The sequence below is a fragment of the Lutra lutra genome, chromosome 1, assembly GCF_902655055.1.
Source record: "Lutra lutra chromosome 1, mLutLut1.2, whole genome shotgun sequence".
NCBI lineage: Eukaryota > Metazoa > Chordata > Mammalia > Carnivora > Mustelidae > Lutra > Lutra lutra.
Window position 1 is genome coordinate 128225243 of NC_062278.1, and position 23665 is coordinate 128248907.

General features: G+C 37.8%; 1 protein-coding gene across 3 annotated transcripts in view; it reads right to left on the reverse strand.

Moving 5' to 3' along the window:
* NCK1 (NCK adaptor protein 1) overlaps positions 1 to 23665 on the reverse strand; it is a 93156-nt gene that overhangs the window by 51388 nt on the left and 18103 nt on the right. The window contains exon 2 of one of the 3 annotated variants that reach the window (XM_047736206.1): positions 5237 to 5344. The exons of the other annotated variants lie outside the window; for them this stretch is intronic. The gene's annotated coding sequence lies outside the window, so the exon portion shown is untranslated. The remainder of the gene's footprint in view (positions 1 to 5236; positions 5345 to 23665) is intronic. 3 annotated transcript variants of the gene reach the window in all.

A 23665-nucleotide genomic window follows, 5' to 3' on the forward strand; every position in this document is an offset into this window, starting at 1 on the left:
AGAGAGAGAGAGAGAGTGCACAAGCAGGCAGAGGCGGAGAGAGAAGCAGGTTCCCTGCCAAGCAAGGAGCCCGATGCAGGACTCAATCCCAGGACCCTGGGATCATGACCTGAGCCGAAGACAATAAATAAAATCTTAAAAAAAAAAAAAAAGCACTCAAATAATCCAAAAGAAGACAAGAAAAAAACCAGAGGAACAAAAACCCCACAAGAAATAGGTAACATATAATTAAACTCAAAGATATCAATAATTACATTAAATAATTGGTCTTAAAGACAAAGAGGTGATCAGACAAATTAACAAAGACTCAACTGTTATCAGAAACCTATTTTGAATATAATGATACACAGCATAAAAGTAAAAGGATCATACAAACAGGAATCAAGAGAAAGTTGGAGTTGCTATATAAGTATCTGACAAAGGAGATTTCTGAACAAGGAAAATCACCAGGTAGGGCGACATGAGATAATGAGAAAAAGGTCAATTCATCAAGATGACACAACAAATTTAAATGTATCTATACTTAACAGAGTTGCAAAATTAATAAAGTAAAAATGATCAGTATGGAAAGAAGTATATAAAACCACTATTCTTGAAAACTGCAACTACTTTCAGTAATCTATAAAATATGTAGAAAAGCAGCAAAAAAACCAGACTCAACCAACCTTTATACAATATATACAACAACATAAACATCCTTCAAGTGCACATGGAATATTCACCAAGACAGATCGTATTCTGGACCATGAAATAAATTTTAATAAATGTGAAAGAGTTAATATCGCACAGCATACATTCTCTATGACAGAATTAAACTAGAAGTATCAGAAAGATAACCAGAAAATCTAGAAGTATTTGGAAATTAGACAACATACTACTAAATGACTCATGTATCAAAGAGAAAAACTCAAGGGAAATTAGAAAATATTTTGAACTAAGTAAAAATGAAAACACAGCATGTAAGAATTGGTTAGCTGCGGCTAAAGTAGTACTTATAAGGAAATTTATAGTATTGACTGCCAATGATGTTAGGAAACAAGTCCCAAATCAATAATGTAAGCATCTGGGACACCTGGATGGCTCTGAAGACCAAGCATCCGACTTTTGATTTCAGCTCAGGTCATGAGTTCAAGCCCCACATCAGGCTCCAAAGTAAATAAATAAATAAATAACAATAACAACAATAACAGTAATAAATAATAATGTCAGCTTCCGCCATAAGAAACTAGAAAAGCACATTATACCCAGAGGAAACAGAAGGAAGGACATAATAAAGACCAGAAATCAGTGAGACTGAAACAAAAATTGGAGAAAAACCACTGAAACCAGAAGATGTTCTTTGAAAAGATCAAGAAAATTGATAACTCTTTAGCAAGAACGACTAAAAAGACAAATTTACCAATGTCTGAATTGAAAGAAACATAAAACATAAAAACATAGTAAGAAAATACTATTGCTATGGTCTGAACGTTTTGTCTCCCCAAAATTAATGTTGAAATCTTAACCCCCATAAGGTGATAGTTATTATGAAGCAGGGCCTTTGGTAGCTCATTAGTCCCGAGGGCTGGAGCTCTGATGAATGGAATTAGTACTTCCCCTAGCCCCTTCCACCATGTGAGGATATAAGAAGCCTGCAACATGGAGGAAGGAGGACTCCCCTAACCATGCTGGCACCCTGATCACAGACTTCCAGCTTCCAGACCTATGAGAAGTTAAGTTTCTACTGTTATAAGCCACCCAGCCTATGGTATTTTGTCATAGTGTTGGGTCCCCAATGTTGGGTCCATAGTCAAAGGAGCAAGACTGATACAAAGCGAAGGTTGAGCAAAGCTTTATTTTGCACCAAGCATCAAGAATCAAACCCACAGACCCGTCGGGGCCACCCCTTACAGAGAGGACGACGACCTCTCCCTGCCTCTCAGACTAACTTTTATAGAGCAAAGACCATGTGATTGAGCCTGGCCACACACCAGTGGCCAACTGAACTACAATTCACCCCATAGCAGACATTTGCACTAGCCTATCAGCTTGGTGAGAACTGGCCCCCACAAAAGGCGGGGCCCACACTTCTTGGTAGCTAGGGAGACAGTACGTGCGCTTTACTGATTAATGTCTCCACCTGACCCGACTCATCCCTGCATTCCTGCATTTGGGCAGTTATCGCTACCCGACCTGACCCACCCGACCCACCCGTGTATCTGGGCTCTGTTCCTGGGACTGGTTTCACGGACTTGCTTTTAAATAAGTTCGGGGGGGGGGGGGGGGGGCAGGGTCAATTTAAGTTTTACTGCATAAATAACAAAATGGCTGTTCAACTGAGGTGGGGCTGCTCTAGCTAAACAGGCCCTTACAATAGCAGCCCAAATATATTAAGACAAAAAAACTGGTACCAAGAATTGAGGCTGTGGTTGCTAAGGGATACCTAAAAAGTGTGGGAGTGACTTTCAACTGGATAATGAGCAGAACCTGGAGGTACATGCTAGAAAAATTCTACAGTGCCATGAATAGATAGATGTTAAGGGGAAATTATTCTGAAGGGTCAGAAGTGGAGAGCTGTAAGGAAAGCCTCAATCCTCTTTTTAAATTTTTTTTAAGACTTTATTTTTTTTTTAAAGATTTTATTTATTTATTTGACAGAGAGAGATCACAAGTAGACGGAGAGGCAGGCAGAGAGAGAGAGAGGGAAGCAGGCTTCTTGCTGAGCAGAGAGCCCGATGTGGGACTCGATCCCAGGACCCTGAGATCATGACCTGAGCCGAAGGCAGCGGCTTAACCCACTGAGCCACCCAGGCACCCCTTTTAAGACTTTATTTGAGAGAGAGTGAGTGCACGCACACACCTGAGCATGGAGCCTGGCTCTATTCCAGGACCCTGACCTGAGCTGCAGTCAGATGCTTAACTAACTGAGCCACACCCAGGCGCGCCAAGACTCAACCCTTTTAAGAGAATACCTAAGTGGTCATGAACAAAATAATGTTGGCTGAAATACAGACGTTAAAAAAGAGACTATAGGCCCAAACTGCAGTTGCTCATGCTAAGTACCACATCAACAAAGAGTAAGACTCAATACCTAACCTAACTGCAGTTTCAGTCTCTCCCAGAAATGTAACCTTTAACCAGTCAATCTGGAATTACCTGGTCAGCACCAATTAAAGTAATCCACTCAACAGACTCTTCCACTCTCCGTAAGAAGGTGACGTTATCTGAAACAATCCACTCTTTGCTAGAAACTTCCTTTTCCTACAAAAGCCTTTAATTTTGTATAGCTCTCTGGAACCCCTTTCTATCTGCTAAATGAGATACTGTCCAATTCATGACTCATCAAATAAAGCCAATAAGATCTTTAAATTTGCTCAGCTGAACCTTGCTTTTTAATAATAATAAAAGCCAATCTGATAACGTCTCAGACAGAAATGAGGTACATGCTACTGGAAAGGTGATCCTTTTTAAAAGATGGCAAGGCACTTGGCTGAACCATAGTCATGTCCTACTGTTCTGTGGAACCGCAGAACTTGTGAGGATGAAATTGGGTATCTGAGGCCATTTCTAAGCAAAGTGTTGAAACTGTGGCTTGGCTTCTCTTGAATGCTTATAGTAAACATGGAAAAAATACCTTAAAGATGGAAATGTTAATCAAAAAGAAGTTAATTTAAAAGGTAGGAAAATTTCAGTCTGCTGTAGTGCAAAGAAATGAGAAACACATTCAGAACCAAACACCGGGAGTGTAATAAGAGACAATGGATCCGGGGCGCCTGGGTGGCTCAGTGGGTTAAGCCGCTGCCTTCGGCTCAGGTCATGATCCCAGGTCCTGGGTTCGAGCCCCACATCGGGCTTTCTGCTCAGCAGGGAGCCTGCTTCCTCCTCTCTCTCTGCCTGCCTCTCTGCCTACTTGTGATTTCTCTCTGTCAAATAAATAAATAAAATCTTTAAAAAAAAAAAAAAAAAAGAGACAATGGATCCTTTCATAGAAAAGAGTACGGGTGAATATCAGATTTAATCAGCCACCCCAGCAAGAAGCAGCCAATCTGAACTGGAAGGAGACAAGAAGGAATTAAGAAAGATTGTTAAGTTTTCTTGACTGTATAGGATGCAACCAAAGAGCTATTCCACTGCAAACACGAGATATTCTTCAAGACAAGGGAAGAGGGACCCAAAAGGTGACTCAGAGATCATTAAGCCCGTTTCCCCCATTTCAGAAGAGGAGGTCATCACGTGGCTTTCCACAGCCTGGATTACTCCCACTGCAAAGCTTCCATGGAGGGCAGGCCAATAGAGCCACTGGTGTATTATTCCACCCTAGAGATCACTGCCTCAGGCTGTGCCCAGAAAAGCCATGGAACAAAAATATTTAAATATTTAACATTTTTAAATGGTCAAACACTTGAACAGATACTTCACCGAAGACGACAGAGGTTTATCCCACTATCTCCAAGTAGAGCATTCCTATGAACCTTTCAGAAGCCAAAATAAGATGAAGTGAAATGTATCCCCTGCTTTCTGAAAATTCAAGTTACACCACTTTGCTTTTTAAAGACCTACATTAGTACCTATTTTCACCAAACAAAAGAAATCTGAAGAGGATTTTCACTCCCCCTGCCCCCCTCCATAAAAAAGGCCATTACCATACTAACATAGGTCTTAAGTGGCATAATATGAACTTTTGGAAAGGGGATACTGCACAAGGATGATATACAAGCATATGTGAGGAACTTCAACATCATTAGTCATTACAGAAATGCAAATTAAAACCACAAAATGATAACACAGTGAATTAAATGGCTTCAAAAGATAAGAGAGGTAGTAAAAAAGTGGGGAAGGGAGGGAGGGGAAAGAGGTAAGGGGGAGAGAGAGGAAACACAAACAGTACCAGGTACCAGTGAGGATGCAAAGCAATGGGGAACTCTAACACTGCTTGTGGAGATGCAAAACAATATGGCTACTGTTTTATATAGTTACTAAGAGTAACAGTTTAGCAGCTTCTTATAAAGTTTAACACACATTAACCATATATGATCTCACTGAACCTGATTCAAAAGGCTATGTATGACATTCTGGACTCCAAAGCATGAGGGGTGAAGAACTGTTCTGAATTTAGATTGTGGTAGTGATTACATAACTGTGTCAAATCTCAATCACACTCCAAGAAGTGTCAAGCTTACTGAATATAAACTAAAATACATAGCAGAAAATATTCACTGCTCAGTCTTATACTTTAAATGAACCTGTTTATACTCACACATGATTCTGTATCATCATGCGATATATATTCACTAAGTTTTGCAGATCTTCAAATGTTGACATCTTATTATAAAACACCAGTGCATTCATACAGCCTCTGGAAATTCTAGTGTGAAAATGGAAATGAATATCTCAGTATAATGAATATAGTCTAGTCTTGTAGACTCCTTAAAAGGTACTTTAAGAATCTCTAGAGAATTGCTAATCTAAATATAGAAATAATATCAGGTCAAACACCTAAAAACATATTCTTCCCCAACCTACTTTTACAAATCCATTCAGCATATCTATATATTAAATGACACTAATTTTGTCATATCACTGTACCAAATCATATTGTGTATGATATGTAAACTATGAGGAAAGATATAGTTTGCTGTATGTATAGGCCATAATAAATATGACCATTTTGGGCAAGCCAGTTGTTACACTGGAAAAGTAAGGAACCAGCTAGTGATAGAAAAAAATTCCAAAGAGAAATCTCTCATGGTAACACAAATGCAATTTTAGATTCTTTTATTGTTTAACACATAACCTGACAATTTCCTGTTTCTGATAAAAATCAGCAGAGTGACAATACCCAAGTGACTAACTCCGGAAGTTTGGTTGGGTTACAGATCTTTCGGTAAACAATGAAGGGGGGAAAAAGTCCCCAAATAACTAACTTCTATGTGCTGTTAGTAACTCAAAAAAGACAAGGCAATTCATAAGATTTTATTCTATTCAATGTTTTAAACCTTAGTATCCTATCAAGTAATTTTAATTGTTAAACACTCTGAGAATGAAAAAAATTGGTTAAGAATCCCATCGTGGGGAAAATAAAAAATTACAGACTAGTTTGAAATAAAGACTCCTTAAGAAGTCAAGCCTTTTTTGCAGAGCGCCTGGGTGGCTCAGTGGGTTAAGCCTCTGCCCTCGACTCAGGTCATGATCCCAGGGTCCTGGGATAGAGCCCCGCATCAGGCTCTCTGCTCTGTGAGAAGCCTGCTTTCCCCCCGCCCCTCTCTCTCTGCCTGCCTCTCTGCCTACTTGTGATCTCTCTCTGTGTCAAATAAATAAATAAAATCTCTTAAAAAAAAAAAAAAATCAAGGGACACCTGGGTGGCTCAGTGGGTTAAAACTCTGCCTTCCCCTCGGGTCATGATCTCAGGGCCCTGGAATTGAGCCCGGCATCCGGATCTCTGCTCAGCAGGGAGCCTGCTTCCCCTTCTCTCTCTGCTTGCCTCTCTGCCTACTTGTGATCTCTGTCAGTCAAATAAATAAAATCTTTTAAAAAAAGGAACATATCACCATTCTATAATCTGAAGAATATTACATTTTATATAATCTAAAGAAGCAGCCATATGTTACTACTAACGTAAAAGGAATATAATACTCTTGCTAAAATTGCTAAATGATGAGCAATTATGGTATAAACCAATTATGAAAAAATAACAAAATAAAGAATTTAATGTCATAATTAATACCACAACTGTAAACCATTAACTGATTTAACCCTTATTGTACTACTAGTCACCTAAACATAAATGGGTGGATGATTGACTGTACTCATTTTTTTTCTTAAAGATTTTATTTATTTGAGACTGAAAGCAAACTGAATGAGCAGGCAGAGTAGCAGAGAAAGAGGGAGAAGCAGACTCCCTGCTGAGCAGGGAGCCCAATGCAGGACTCAATCCCAGGACACTGGGATCATGACTTGAGCTGAAGGCAGACGCTTAACCAACTGGGCCACCCAGGTGCCTCTGTAGTACGTTTTTAATGTATTATTTTTACAACTGTGGTAGATATTATGGTCTGAATTTTTTCCCCTACAAAATTCAGATGCTGACATCTATCCTCTAGTACCTCAGAATGTGACTCTGTCTTTAAGGAGGTAACTAAATAAAATGAAGTCATCAGGATAGGCTCTAATCCAGTACGATTAGTGTCTTTGTAAGAAAAGCTGATTAGAACACAGACACACTCAGTGGGAAGACCATATGAAGACCCTGGGAGAAGACAACCATCTATATTATGTCAAAGATAGAGGCCCTCAGAAGAAACCAACCTTGATGACAACTTGACCTTAGACTCCAGCAACCACAATTTTGAGACAATAAATTTCTGTTAAGCCACCCAGTCCATGATACTTTGTTATGGCAGCCCTATCTAACTAATAGAATACAAATAAAATTTACCATCTGAACCATTTTTAGTGTCGAGTTCAGCGGCATTAAGTACATTCACAATACTGTCCAACCACAACCACTATCCATCTCATGAACAATTTTCATCTTGCAAAACTGAAACTCTATACACTTTAAATGATAACCCCCAAATATAGCCAAGCTACCAATTAAAATAAAGTGTAAGAGAAGAATAGTCATTTTTGGACAGGCATTCTCAAAAAATTTAATTCCAATTCATTTGACTTAAGAAAAAACCAGAGGATATGTTCCAGCAAAACAAAAGAGTAAAACAAGAAAAAAGAAGACAAAGGATCTAAGAAGCAGGAAAACCAATGAAGAAAAGCAAAAGGAATTTCCAGAATGCTAGCAAAAGTAAATTAAGATCTGAAGCAGTTTAGAATAAATAGTCCAACTTGGAGTAAGATTCCAAAAAAAAAAAAAAAAAAAAAAAAAAAAATCCAAACCTGGTACAGTTAATCTGACAGGACTATGTGAAAAATTATACACAAATACAAATTTTATAGAAATGCTGGAGAGTGTGGAAAGACTTAGCTATAAATTCAAAAACAATGAAAAAAATTTTAAACGTGAACCATACAAATTTCTTGTAAATTTCAGAAAAAATAAATTCACGAGAAAGACAAGTTAATAGTAGGAGGTGGGCCAGCTATAAACTATATGTTTATATAGTCATAATGATAAAAATGCTGAATATGAATATACATTATCAAGACAATGGGGCTAAGAAAGATAGATTAAGAAAATAAATGCAGGCACCTGTCTGGCTCAGTAGGCAGAGCATTTGACTCTCATCCCGGGGTTGTGAGTTCAAGCCCACGTTGGGTGTAGAGCTTACTTATTACACACACACACACACCACTTCATCTTAACAGAAAATCAGTAGATGTCTAAAATTAATGAATCAGGAGATAAGACTAACAATTGTATTTATTATATATTTATATTTATTATATATTTATTAAAGTAATACATGAACATAGTTTAAAATATCAAATAGTGCTATAAGGCCTATAACAAAAGTAACAGTCCATTGTTCTCCTCCCCCTTTTCCCTCCTGCTTGTCTCAAGAAGTAATCACTTTCAACTTTTTAAGCTGTTGCTGCTGATACAGCTCAAAAAGTTTAGTGATTACTTCTTGAGGCAAGGGGGTAGAAAAAGGAAAGCAAAGAACTGCTGCTTTTTGTTATTAGGCCTTTTAGCACTATTTGAAACTTTAATCGACATTCAAGTATTACTTTGATAATTCAAAAAATTAATTTGGAAAACCTCACTGATCCCTTAAAAATCAAAACTAAGTCAATCAAAATGTTAAATAGCTAGCTGACTTTTAAGCTATACCAGTATCCATTTTCTCTTCTTTTCGTAACAGTACCTCAACTTCCTTTTCAGAAACTATCCCTTCCATCCCCAACCCTAATTCTATTTTGACATTCTTTAGGTGGAGTTCCAAGAATTCAGGGGTAGTATATGCAATTCACACACGGCCAATTATAATGTTAAATTCCCTTAATTCCTGTGACTAGTGACGAATGGGCTGAATGAAAACTCAAGTTGTTCATTTAGAAAGACTCCTGGGATGCATACAGGGGTTACTGGGAAGGTACTTACTCTTTTCCCAACAGACTTAAACCTGAGAGCTGAGTAAATGGCACCATATAGAACCTGACAATGAAGGTGAGAGGGCCACAGAGATGAGAGTGCATTTTTTCAACCTCCAAATCTAATTATTCCTCAACCCAGAACCTATCTTGGGATATTTCATTTCATAAACTAAAATTACTTTTCTATCAAAACAAACAAACAGGGTCAATATATGATAACAGGCACCTGAATAGACTGAATATCAAATTTATTTTTTTTGAAGTTTATTTAAGTAATCTCTATACCCAACATGGTGCTCCAACTCACAATCCTGAGATCAAGAGTTGCATGCTCTTCCAACTGAGTCAGCCAGACACCCTTAGAGTATCAAATTTAAAAGAAAAAAGAAAACTCTAAAAGAACGACTTCAGATATAAGAAAAATGTGAAAACAAGGATAAAAAAAAAAAAGATGGAGATTAAGGAAACCCAAATACTAGCAAGTACAGATATTCCCAAATTTAACAACTGTGTGTGTGTAGTTTAAACTCTGGAACGGGTTTAATTTAACCTAACACTGAACACTATGTGGAGCTTATAAACAACGAAATAACTGATTTTACCAAGCTTTCAACTTGTTTATTATTTTTCTTTGGGCCCTACTGTGTACGAGGCAGAGTATGAGCTAACCACCTTACAAAGCTTTATCTGTCCTGATAGAGCTTACAGGCTAGTGGGAAAAGTTCTATTTCTTGTTAATACAACTTCATCTGTAATGCTGACTTATCTTAAACTTATTCTGCTCCCATCAGCATCACAAACTATGCCAACTGCATCTGTAAACTAGATCCAATATACTGCTACTTTTTATATATGTTTAGCTACCTCTGATTGAGCCAATAAAACCACCCATCTTTTTACTTTATAAACTCTTAGTTCCCAGAATCCACCTATTTTAAATTGTAATATAAAAACAAATGCCCTGTCTTGAACTCCAAAGGCCTAAAGAACAAATGATATAATGGTCCTAAGGAGGCACCAGGTATAAAAAGGACAGGTCCAGAGAGGCAGCACAACTTTATACCCATTAGTTCTAAGACAAAGTCTGGACTTTCTGGTTTTATTCTCCTTACACAGGGTAATGCCAAATAAGGAAACCACTAATATTCGGAGGACAGCTTATATACTCCATGTGTCATCCATTGAAGTTCTGAGAAATACAAATTATCCTCCTGACACATGGAGGGTTTTATTCAGCCTAGACAGCCTCTAACCCCTAAGTGCTGGGGGTAAATACCCTCATAAATAAACATGTCCCTTACTTAAGGGGAATGCAGCTCAACTAGGTAAATGCACTCTAAAAAACGAAATGGAAGTCAGAAACTAGAGAAAAAGGCCATGACAGTAAAAGCAGATTTGGGTTAATCTCTTACCTCTTTGTTACTATTAACCTCCAATTTGTTTCCATTATTTGGCTGTGTGAGTTGTAAAGGAGAAGGAATGAGAGGTATGTCTAGACTGTCTAACTCACCAGCCAAGCTGAGAGAACCCTCAAGGGGCTGTGGATGAAAACAGCTTTGGGGCGCCTGGGTGGCTCAGTGGGTTAAAGCCTCTGCCTTCGGCTCAGGTCATGATCCCAGGGTCCTGGGATCGAGCCCCGCATCCAGCTCTCTGCTCAGCAGAGAGTCTGCTTCCTCCTATCTCTCTCTGCCTGCTTCTCTGCCTACTTGTGATCTCTGTCAAATAAATAAATAAAATCTTAAAAAAAAAAAAAAAATCCCAGCTTTAAAAGCACAGAGGAGGGTGCCTGGGTGGCTCAGTGGCTTGGGCCTCTACCTTCAGCTGAGGTCATGATCCCAGAGTTCTGGGATCAAGGCCCATATCGGGCTCTCCCCTTAGCAGGGAGCCTGCTTCCCCCCCTTTCTCTCTGCCTGCCTCTCTGCCTACTTGTGATCTCTCTCTCTCTCTGTCAAATAAATAAATAAATAAAATCTTTAAAAAAAAAAAAGGCACAGAGGAAACTAAAGCCTCTGAGATCTGACTGAAGGGGGAAAAAAAAAAGGAGTACAGGAACCAATCCTGACCTAAAGATAGAGCACCCCACACTGTTCTCACAAAAAGTGAAGTAATGCTTCACAGGTACTTGCCAACTGCTAGATTACCATACACCGAGGGCTAGGTCTTAAGGGATAATTCTCTTCTACCATCATCACTCCATCTAGCTTCCTCAAGCTATCCTTAATTTGCAGGGCTAGGAGGTATCTCCTGTAACTCTTTGACATTTTAAACCATCTTCAAATATTACTCTGATAAAGATCTTGCAAGTGCAGGGTCTGCATCTAAGAGTGACAACCTCCTTCAATTTTGTACCCTAGGCAACTTGCTTGTCTCACTCTAGTCCCAGCCCTGCTTCACTGTTCCTAAATATAAAATATGCTTAACAAACTGGGATTGCCATTAAACTGCCTTGGTATTAACTCTGAGTCAGGGAATGTCATATTAACTAAAACTCTATTTTCTTATTTGTAAAATGAGAGAACTGAATCAGATTATATCAAGAAAGTCTCTTGAGTTACATCAAAACTACAATCAATATCAAAACTATCTCCTCAAATTATTTGGACTAAATAAAGCCGGATTTGTACTGTGTTTTCTAATTTTTTCATCATCTTAATCCTTTGCTGTTCCAATTGTTACTCTTTAGTAGACTCTAATTACTGTATCTCTTAAAAGTGTTGCTCCAAGTTGTACATATTTCCAAAAGAAAACACAAAGCATAGGGGACAGTGGAACTATCATTTCCCCATGCCGTACAGTGTAAATAAGGCTGAGATTATATCATCACTCAGCAACCATATTCTCCTAACATATATACGCTAAACTTGTGGTAACCTGAACTCTCAGACATATTTAATATGCAATTAATCATAACATTTGAGTTATTTTTCACATTAACTGCTGTGCTTAAATCTATTTCCCCCTCTTACCTCCATGTTATTGACTTCCTGTTACCTTTTGGCTTATGCATGCAATAGGACCTATGGGAGTTACCAGGAACCAGTACACTATTACTTAAAATTCCTAGGTATGAAAATGCTTTCTGAAGTACTGTACTTATCTATCTCACAGGCACCTCACACTTAACTACATTTCCCTTAGGAGTTTTTGCTTCTGTATTCTATAATTTAGTAAACAGTATCACCATTAATTAATACAGTTATCTGGATTAATGAACGTCTACTCAGTCAATCCCCTCATTTCAATTCATGGCCTTTTCACCTCCTTCATAGGACTCAAATGGATCCATGCATCTCCATTCTCACTACCACTGCCTTAGTAGTAGTAACGAAAGCAATTGCCTCTTAAGGGGTCTCTCCATCTCCAGTCTCACACTCTTCCAGTCTTCCAGTGGGAAGCATTTAGTTTTCTTCTTAGGGAGGAAAAAAAAAAAAAAGGATCAGAAACAAGAATCCCTCCTTCAAGTGTTTGCTATCTAAACTTGAAAACTAAGTAAAAGGTCTCAAATGTATTTGCTTTGAGGTTTAATCTGGAAAACAATGGGAAAAAGATTAAGAAGTCTTCAAAACTATAATGAAATTTTCTTTCGTAAAGTTATGAGATTCTGGGAAATGGTGGAGTAGGAAGCACTAAGAATCTGTCTCTTCACCTAGACAACAACTGTACTAGCAGAATCTGTCTGATTGAACTATTTCAGAACTCTGGAGTCTATTCCAAGGCTTGAAACTTCCAAAGAAGTCTTTGACCATAAATTTTGGTTAATTTCAGCTCTTAACTCAGCAAGGGCTACACATCTTCCACTCCCCAGGCACATGCCAGGTAGTTGTACATTAGTTTGAAGAGTGGCTTGCAGGAGTTAAGGTGAGCAGTTAAGAATCCTGTCATGAAAATATCAGGGATCTATGTGCTGACAGCTGCATGATGCATCTGATCAGTGAGGTGCTGACAAAGAGGCAGTCACTGATGTGTGTGTATACACACACACACACACACACACACACACACATTATGTAAGCCCCTCTCCCTCAGGCTGAGGGAAATCTAAAGAGCTGGTGTCTTTTTTAACTTTCTCCTTTCAGGAGCTAGACAATAAAGGACTAGTAATAAGGGGATTAAGAAAATCACCACAATACATATCCAGAAAACGGCACAAGCTCAGTGAAGAGCTGAGGAAAGCTTATACCTCAAAGTGATTCCTGGCAAAGAGACAGTCTTTGACAATAAAAACAAAAACCCAGCAAAACCTGGGGCAGAGGGACAATCTGATTTTCAGATTTACCTTATTATTAGATTCAAGTATGCAGTTTTCAACAACCAAAGACAGAAACAAAGACACACACACACACACACACACACAGACACACACACACACACACACACACGGGTTACAAAGAAACAGGACTGTGTGGCCCAATCAAAGGGAAAAACCAACAGTAATCATCCTGGAGAAAGAAGAGCTAACAAACCCACTAAACAAAGACTTTAAAACAAACATCTTAAAGATAGTCAAATAACCAAAGAAAGATGTGGAAAAAGTAAAGAAAACGATGTTATGAACAGAATAGTAATATCTGCAGAAATAGAAAACCTAAGAAATTCTCCACCTGAAAGGTACAACAACAAAAATGAAAAATTCACCAGAGGGATTTAAAGGCAGATTTGAACAGGTGAAAGAAGGAATCAGAGCATGGAGACAGGGCAACTGAAATTATCAAGCCTGAAGAACACAAAGAAAATGACTTAAGAAAAGTAAACAGAATAGGATCTGTGGGATACCAAGAAAAGAACCAACAGATGCCTTGTAGGAGTATGAGAAGGAAAAGAGGGAGACTAAAGGGCCAAAGAGATTATTTGAAGAAACATGGCTAAAAATTTCCCAAATCTGATGAAGTACATGCATTTAAACATCCAAGAAGCTAGGGGCACCTGGTTGGCAAGGTCAGTGGAGCATGGGACTCTAGATCTCAGGCTGTGAGCTTGAGCTTTATTTTAAAAATAAAATTAAAAAAAATAAAATAAACATCAAAGAAGCTCAACAAACTCTAAGCAGGATAAACTCAGAAATCTATACTGAGATAAACTATAAATGAAAACACAGAAAGACAAAGAGAATCCTGAAAGCAACAAGAGCGAAGTGAATCATTATACACAAGGGATCCTCAATAAGATCACCGAGAAATTTCTCATTAGAAATTGGAGGATGGGGCACCTGGATGGGTCAGTCGTTAAGCATCTGCCTTCAGCTCAGGTCATGATCTCAGGGTCCTGGGATCGAGTGGAAAGCCTGCTTCTCCCTCTCCCACTCTCCCTGCTTGTGTTCCCTCTCGCTGTGTCTCTCTCTCTGTCAAATAAGTAAATAAAATCTTAAAAAAAAAAAAAAAGAAAGAAAGAAAGAAAGAAAAGAAATTGGAGGACAGAAGACAGTCCAGCGGACCCTTGAACAACTCAGGGATTGGGGCCCTGACCCCTAGACAGTCAAAAGCCCATGTACAACTTCTGACACCCCCAAAACTTAACAACTAATAGTCTACTCCTGATCAGAAGCCTATCAATAACATAAACAGTTGATTAATACATAGTTTATATATTACATACCATATTCTTAAAATAAACTAAACTAGATGAAAGAAAATGTTACTTTAAAAAATCGTAAGGGAGGGCAGGGCACCTGGGGGCCTGAGTCTATTAAACATCCGACTCTTGATTTAGTCTTAGGTTATGATCTCAGGCTTGTGAGTTGGAACTCTTGTGTCAGGCTCCGTACCCAGCTTATGATTCTCTCTCTCCCTCTTCCTCTGCTCTTCCCCCACTCTCTCTTTCTTAAATAAATAAATAAATAAAATAAGGAAAAGAAATACATTTACAGTACTGTACTATAAAATATCTGCATATAAGCTGACCCACATAATTCAAAACTATGTTGTTCAAGGGTCACCTGTAGGTTGACATATTCAAAATACTGGAAGAAGAAAACAGTCAACTAAAACCCAATTTTCAATAAAACTGGACTTCAAAAGTGAGGGAAGAAATTAAGACATTCCCAGACAAGCAGAGGAAGTTTGTTACTATCAGACCTGCCCTGCAAAAAATGTAAAGGAAGGACTTCCTGAGTTGAAATGAAAGGATACTAAACAATAATTCAAAATCATATTAAGAAGTAAAGATCTCAATAAAGGTAAACACATGAGCATAAAAGATGGAATTACCAAAAATTCAGTTTGTAACTGTTTTTTTGTTTTCTATATGACTTAAGACACTAATAAACAACTTTCAAAAACACTTATTAGTCTAAAATGACTATTATTGTAACTCTACATTTTGCTTTCTACACAATGTAAGAGACTAATGCATTAAAAATAGCAATTATTGGGTGGCCTGTGTAGCGTTGATGGCTCAGGTGGTTGAGCATCTGACTCTTAATTTTGGCTCAGGTCATGATCTCAGGGCTCTGAGATCAAGCCCTGCAACAGGCTTCACACTCGGCACAGAGTCTACTTGTCCCTCTCCCTCTGCTCACCCCCGTCCCACTTGCACATGCACACACTCTCTCTCAAATCAGTAAACAAATAAAGTCTTTAAAAAAAAAACACACAATTACTAGTCTATATGTTTGGACACACAAATGTTTAAAGATGTATTTCTGTGACATCAATAACTGAAAGAGGGTGAGACTGGAGCTGTAGAGGAGCAAAGTTTTTCTGTTATCTAATTTAAGCTGGTGTAAATTCAGCAAAAGCAGCAGGATATAAAACTCACACAAAAATCAGCTGCATTTCTAACACTAACAATGTCAGTGAAGACTGTTCATGAACACTCTGAAAAGGAAATTAAACTACTTGACCATTTACAAGAGCAACAGAAAGAATAAAATACTTAGGAATAACCTTAGGAAGGGAAAGATTTGTACAATGAAAACTACAAAGCATTACTGAAACAAATTAAAGAAGACCTAAGTACACAATACCAAGAGTAAACCATAATGTAAACTATGGACTTCAGGTATTATGATGTGTTAATGTAGGTTCATCAGTTGTAACAAACGTACCACACCACTCTGATGGGGAATGTTGATAATGGAAGATGCTATGCATGTATGAGGTAGAGAATGTGGGAAATCTCTATCTTCCCCTCAATGTTGCTGTGAACCTATCTAATCTAAAAAGAAACCTCAATTTAAAAAAAAATAATAAAAGAAAAGACATAATAACTAAATGAAAAAACACCCCATATTCACAGAATGGAAGATTTAAAATTGTTAGGATGTTAAGACGTCAATACTACCCAAAGCAATCTACAGATTCATTACAATCCCTAAAATTACAAGAAAAAAATTAATCTTCAAATACCACATGAGTCTCTAATTTAGTTATATTGAAAACTGACAGATCAAGAAGTCAAACATCGATAAGGATACAGAAATACTTGACCAGCAAATTTAAGTTTAATCTGACAATTACACAGAGAACCTTCCAACAAACAACAAAAAAATAAGGATATAATTATTTTCAAGCACACTTGAAACATTTTCAGAAATTGATAATGTATTAAGAGTCACAAAGAAAGAGACAAAATAATTTCAAAGAACTTATACCTATGTGTGCACTCTCTGCCCACAATATAATGTTGAAATCCCCAATAAAACGTTTTTAAATGTTTAGAAACTTAAAAACAGACTCCTAAACAAAAAGAAAATCACAATAGAAATTATAAAGGAGTGACAATAAAAGCACTACACTATCAAAACAAGGAGTTCAGCTCAAATTACAGCCTTGTTGCATTTATAACTAAACATTAAAAATGAATATGCTTAAATAACACATATTTCAAAGATCTGAGATGGAGAGAGTATGCAAGTGGGGGGGGGGGGGCCAGCAGAGGAAGCGGGAAAGAGAGAATCTCTTGATGAATCATGACCTGAGCTGAAATCAGGAGTTGGACCCTTAACTGAGCCACCCAGGCACCCCTTAATTAACATTTTAAATCAAGAAAGTAGAAAAAAAGCAACCAAGCTAACCAAAAGAAAGCATAAGTGTATTAATCATGTTTTAAATTTTTTTCAATATTTATGATGGTCTATCACGGCAGGGCCCTTTGGACCCAAGGAGGGACTGTACTGAATTTCTAGAGACAGAAAAACAACTTGCCTGAGAGCACATCTCTAATACACACCTAACCTATCCAAAGCCTATACCCCCACAACCAACATTTCCTTCCAAAAAATTCTCACATACCAAGCCAGTATGCCCTCTAACTCATCCTGTGGCCATGTACTAGAAAACTAAAGACGACCGGTATCTCCCAAAATGATAAATTTTTCAAACCTCAACTTACTCAGACTTATCTATCTTGCCTCCTCAATGCCTTCCCACTTAACCACTTTAAAAGCTCTGGACATGCTTTTCCCTTGCTCCTTCTGCTTCCTCACCAACCTTGGTGCTTCCCCAAAGGAAACTGTGAGTAAAACATTCTTCTTTCTGACAGTCATTTCCATTCTGTGTGTCTTATTTTTACCTGATTAAAACAAATCCTGAGTACATTTCAAGACAATAAGGGAAATAAAGAACAGAAATTAATATGATGGGAAAATCAGGAAAAAAAAAAATCCCAAAGAAGAGAAGAAGAGTTTCTCAAATCTAAAAATCAAAAATTAACTATAAAGGAAAACACAAACTAATATGGAAAAGGTTAACAAATGAGTACATTAAATCCTCTTCTTTCCTTAAAATAAGTTGTGAGACATAATCTATATTGATTTTAAGTGTACAGTTCAATGAGTTTTGGCAAATGTGCAAAATTGTGTAACCTATACCACAATCAAGCTCTAAAACATTTTTATCACCCTGAAAAGCTCCCTTGTGCCCCTTTACAGCCAATTCTCTCCCCACTGGCAACTACTGACAGGCTTTCTGTCACTACAGTTTACCTTTTCTTGAATTCCTTATAAATGAAATATTAGCTGACCATATTAAAATTTAAAACTCCTGGTCATCAGATTCTGTTATCAAAACAAAACTTACTTTTGAAAAATATAATTTAAAAAAGTCTTATTAAAATTGACTAATTTCTAGGAGGATTGGGATCATTGCAGAATACCAATAGCAACTTATCAGACATAGAGCTGAGCAGGTGGCATGATGGGATTGGAACTCTTACATTCTGAAAGGCAGCAGAATTTACACGTACTTAAATGGGACTGCACTCCTTGTCCAAAGTGTCTCTCAATATTCATAGTACTTCTGCCCAGCACCATCATCCAATAGCTTCAAAATGCTTACCAAAATCCATCTCAACATCGCCCCAAACCAAAACATCTATTTAATGGTGAAGTATCTGATCATGGCAACCACTGGTCTGACAAATATCACATCACTAGTAAACTGTCAGACTAAAAGAATGATGGAATTATACTCAAAGTTCAGCTAACAGTCACCTTGTTGGTCTCCTAAGATGCAGAATATGGGTTGAAACAATGGCTATGGTGTCATATCCCTGATATCTAGAATGCATGAGTCCAGAAACCAAGGCATAGAAGTTGAACTGACTCTTTTCACCATCAATCAGTAACTCACTTGTGGAATCTGAGTTTCCCATTCCAGTGATTTAAAACCTCTCCTGTATTAGAGGTCCTGAAGGTAATGCTCCCACCAGAGAACACACTGAGAGTTCTGAGTCTAAAAGGTATGGCTTTTTAGTCCTACCCTGGGTCACTTGGGTTTCTCATGCTGATAGACAAGCAGGCAAAGAAAGGAAAAACTATACTAGCAGTGCTAATGCATTCTGATTATCATTAGGAGTGGTACACACCTGGGGTAGGGAGCAGTCTGTCTGGAACTTAGGGTGTTTCCATGCTTGGAACTACAACAAACAGAAGTTGCAGCAACCATGGCCCAAAAAGGGCAAGGGAACTAAGGGCTCAAATCCCTTAAAAATGAAAGTCTAGAAGTCACAAGCAACCTAAAGCAGATGCACTGCTGGCCTAGCATAAGGGAAATCTAGAATGGGTGGTGAAAGAAGGAAATGAGTATTTATTCCTGCTTCAAATCAGTTGCAGCAGCAGGCAGCACTAGCTTGCACCACTAACCCTTATTTCTGTTGAAGAGCCGGCAGTGACTCAATGATGGATTAATGTGGGGTCCAAGCAGATCTGAGCAGAGTAAGAAGTAGATTTGTAGTAATTTGTTAAACAGCAGTAGGAAGCTAATACAGCTAGAATCAAAGGCGAGGCCAACAGCAAGAGGTAGATTCTATCAGAAATCTCTTATATTCCATCCTTATGCTGTCCACCTGTCCTTTGATGCTAGCTTTAACAGTAGTTTCCTACTGCTGGGTAACAAATTGACACATATTTAGTGGCTTAGAACAACACAAATCTGTTATCTTAAAGTTCTAGAGATAAGAATTTCAAAACAGGTTTTATAGAACTAAAGTCAAAGCCTGCATTCTTTCAGGAGCTCCAGGGGAAAATCCATTCTTTATCACTCCAACCTCTAGAGGCTGCTCCTATCCCTTGGCCCCTGCCACATCAAGACCTCTGCTTCCATTATCATATCTCTTTCTTGGACTGACATTCTTGCCTACCTCTTATAAAATAAAGTTCTTTGTGATTACAAGGCCACTCAGATAACCGAGGAAAATCTTACTATCTACAAAATCCCTTTTGTGATGCAAGGTAACATACTAACAGGTTTAGAGGATTAGGATCTTTGAGACATTATTCTGAGCATCACACTTGTCATAAGCTAAAGCTAATGCTTCTGGTCAAGTTTCAACTACCCCACCCCCCACAGAATTCACTGTGATTCATTTGCTTTCTGCCCTGTGCTTTTTTTGAGGCCACAAAGTAAGACACCATGGGGAACCAACCCACTTGTCTGGCTCTTGTGTGGAGTCCTAAAGTGGTAAAGGGAAGGCGAAAGAATCTATACACCACTAGCACAACTGTGAAGTGATGGAGAACGAGAGCAGTAATAGTTTCTCCTGTCCATCCATAAGTAGACAACTGGAGGAGCATCTAGATCCTCAGAAGTTCCCAATAGGACTGAGCCTTAGTTGCCACAGCAGTGAGTAACTCAGTAATACATTCTTGTACTGGCTTTTCTTTTTTTCCTGTTTCATTTATTCTGGTCCCAATTCTTGTTCCCTAGGATCACCTGCCAAATAAATTACCTGCACACAATTCCTTGCTTTTAGACTAATGTAGGGTAGATGATGGGGAGGAGACCTAGTTAACCACAGGAAAAGAGTTTTAGACACATAAATGGGGAACACGATGATTTAATAAAATGAAAGCTATATTCATAGTATGGTATCTAGTATTGACAATGTCACTCTATTTGAGGAAGAGATGGGTCGAATCTCTTTCTCAAATTTTATTTATCAATTGAAAAATGAATGGCTTAACTTCCATGATTATAGTTCCTTCCATCTCGAATCTCTTATGATACAATGAACAGCATTAAGAACTGGTAAAAGAAGATGGAAGAAAGACAGAGTTGTGAGATTATCACCAAAGAGTCCAGCCAAGGAAATTTTGAAATAAGCCAGTCAGAAGCTAATGTGGTCTGGATTTCAAAAGCAATAGAGAAACCGGAACCCTCATACACTGCTGCTGGAATGTAAAATGGTAGAGCCACTTTGGAAAACAATTCAGCAGTTCCTCAAAGTTTAAATGTAAGTTACCCCAGAGCCCAGGCATTCCACTCCTAGTTATACAACCAAGATACATGAAAACATATATTCACATAAAAATTTATACAATGGGGCCCCTGGGTGGCTCAGTGGGTTAAGCTGCTGCCTTCGGCTCAGGTCATGATCTCAGGGTCCTGGGATCGAGTCCCGCATCGGGCTCTCTGCTCAGCGAGAAGCCTGCTTCCCTCTCTCTCTCTCTGCCTGCCTCTCCATCTACTTGTGATCTCTCTCTGTCAAATAAATAAATAAAATCTTTAAAAAAAAAAAATTATACAATGAAGTTGAACCCTTACCTTACACTACATACAAAAATAACTTAAAATACATCAAAGACTGAAATAAGCTGCAAGCATAAAACAGAAGAAAATAAGGCAAAAGCATGAGAACATTGGATGTGGTAATAATTTCTTGGATCTGACCACAAAAGCACAGGCAATAAAAGAAAAAAACAGATAAACTAGACATCTTCAAAATTAAACTCTTTTCTGCATCAAAAGACACTACTGTGGAATGGGAAATAATATTTGCAAGTCATATATATGATAGGGGATTGATATCCAGAATATATAAAGAACTCTTACAACTCAACAATAAAAAAACAACTAAAAAATCGGCAAAAGGACCTGAATAGACATTTCTCCAAACAAGATACACAGATGACCAGTAAGCACAAAAAAGGTGTTCAACATCACTAATCATATTTAGGAAATGCAAATCAAAACCACAATGAGATAACACCTCATACACGTTAGGACAACTATTATCAAAACAGACAAAGTAAGTAAGGGAAATTAGACAAAGTAAGTAGGGAAATTAGAACCCTTGTGTACTGCTGGTAGGAATGTAAAATGGTGCAGCCACGTGGAAAACAGTTTAGCCTTTCCCCCAAAAATCAAAACAGAATTATCATATGATCTAGCCAAAAAAAAAAAAAAAGGCAGGGTCTTGAGTAGATATTTATACACCCATATTCAGAACACCATTATTCACAACAGCAAAAAAGCAGAAGCAACCAATTGTCCACCAACAGATGTATGGGTAAATAAAATGTACATATACACAATCAGCAGGATGTTACCAGCCTTAAAAAAGAAGGAAATTTTGACTACATGTTACAACATACGTATATCTGTGAAGACATTACATTAAGTTAAATAAGCCAATTAAAAAGTGACAAATATTGTATGATTCTATTTATGTAAGGTTCCTAGAGTAGTCAAATACACAGAGACTGAAAACAGAATGGCAGTTGCCAGGGGGGCTGGAGGAATGAAATAGGAACTTAGTGTTTAATGGACAGTTCACTTGAGGAAGATGAAAAAGTTCTGGAAATAAATGGTGGTGATGGTTTGCACAACAGTGTGAATATACTTAAAGCCAAAGAACTATGCACTTTAAAATGGTTAAAATGGTCAATTTTATGTTAGGTATATTTTACCACAAAAATTTAAAAAGCCCATAAATGTTCACAGCAGTATTAAGATCTTAATAGTCAAAAGGTAGAACCCAAATGTTCATCAACTGATGAATGGATAAATGAAATGCGGAATACCCAAACAATGGAATATTATTCAGCAATAACAAGGAATGAAGTAGTGATAGCAATGAATGAACCTTAAAAACATAAGGTAAGGACAGAAGCCAGTCACAAAGAACTACATATTGTAGGATTTCATCTATGTAAAATGTCCATAATGAAAAAACCCAGAGAGACAGAAAGGAGATTAATGGTTGCCTAGGGCTGCGAGTAGAGGATGCTAAAGGGTGATGACTAACAGGAATGGGGTTTCTTTAGGGGTGATATAAATGTTCTAAATTGTGATGACAGTTGCAAAACTCAAAATACTGAAAGGCACTGAATCATATCCTTTAAATGGGTGAATTGTATAATATAGTATGTGAAATATATCTCAACAGAGCTTTTTTTTTTCCTTTAAGCCAATAAGTGACTGAATGGAACTATAAAATAAAGGGATGAATAAAAAATAACTATGAAAGGACAGAAAACCACTGTTCAGGGGTGCCTGTGTGGCTTAGTCATTAAGCGTCTGCCTTAGGCTCAAGTCATGATCCCAGGGTTCTGGGAGCAAGCCCCAACTCTGGTTCCTTGTTCAGTGGGAAGCCTGTACTCCCTCTCTCACTCTACCTGCTTGTGTTTCCTCTCTTGCTGTGTCTCTCTCTGTCAAATAAATAAAATCTTTAAAATGAAAGAAAGAAAGACCAGTTTAAATTCTTGCTCTGAATAAATAAATAAATAAATAAAATTCTTGCTCTCCCATTATCTGTGTGATACTCAGCTAACGTTACTTAACCTTTCTGTGCTTTAGGAACACCTACCTACAGGGTGACTATGAAAATTAAAGAATACTTAAAATACTTAGTATGGTACATGCCACATGGTCGCCCTTCCCACCCTTACCCTCCTACCTAATGCTAAAAATTCCACCATCAGTTGTATGGCTATAAATTCAGCAATTATTATTTCTGAATTTACAACACAGAATTTGTCTCTCCCAGGCAGCAAATAACCTAAAAATCACCAATTATATGCTACTGACAAAGCAATTCATTTTATTTTAATTCCAGTACAGTTAACATATAGTGTAATATTAATTTCAGGTATACAATACAGTGATTCAACAATTCCATACATCACCCAGTGCTCATCACTACAAGTGTACTCCTTAATCCCCTTCACCTATTTCACCCGTCCTGTTCCCCGTCCCCCCAACTCCCCGCAATTTTCCCTCTAGGAAACATCAGTTTGTTCACCAGAGTGAAGAGTCTGTTTCTTGACTTGTGTATTTTTTTTCCCTTGCTGGCTTATTTTGTTTCTTAAATTCCACATGTAAGGAAATCATACGGTATTTGTCTTTCTCTGAGTTTTTTTCACTTAGCATTATACTCTCTAGCTCCACAATATTATTACAAATGGCAAGATTTCCTTCTTTT